The sequence below is a fragment of the Accipiter gentilis genome, chromosome 10 (assembly GCF_929443795.1).
Source record: "Accipiter gentilis chromosome 10, bAccGen1.1, whole genome shotgun sequence".
NCBI classification, from domain to species: Eukaryota; Metazoa; Chordata; class Aves; order Accipitriformes; family Accipitridae; genus Astur; species Astur gentilis.
The window spans coordinates 3,918,136-3,918,514 of NC_064889.1; positions in this window are offsets into that span (position 1 = coordinate 3,918,136).

The following is a 379-nucleotide window of genomic DNA, read 5'->3' on the forward strand; positions in this document are numbered from 1 at the left end:
GCGGAGGAGTTGGCGCTTATCGCGCGCATGCGCAGGAGCGCCGCGCGTCCGGCGCGGCGGTAGGCGCCGGCGGGGCTCTACGCATGCGCGGCGGGGAGCCGCCACCACCCACCCGCGCGGCCCCGGGCACCGCCGGACGCGCATGCGCGGTGCGGGCCCGCCGCCGCCGTGGCGGCCCTCGTCACCGCGGCCCGCTGCCTGCCTGCGGCTCCGGCGCCCTGTGTGGAGCCCTCCGCGGTGTCTGTCACACCTCCATCCCCTCCGTCACCGCTGTCGTGCGTCGTCCGTCACGAATCCATCACTGCCGTCCCACCCTCATCCCCCTCACCGCATCTGTATGGCTGCTGCCGCACGCCCTCTGTCATGTCTCCCGTCACCC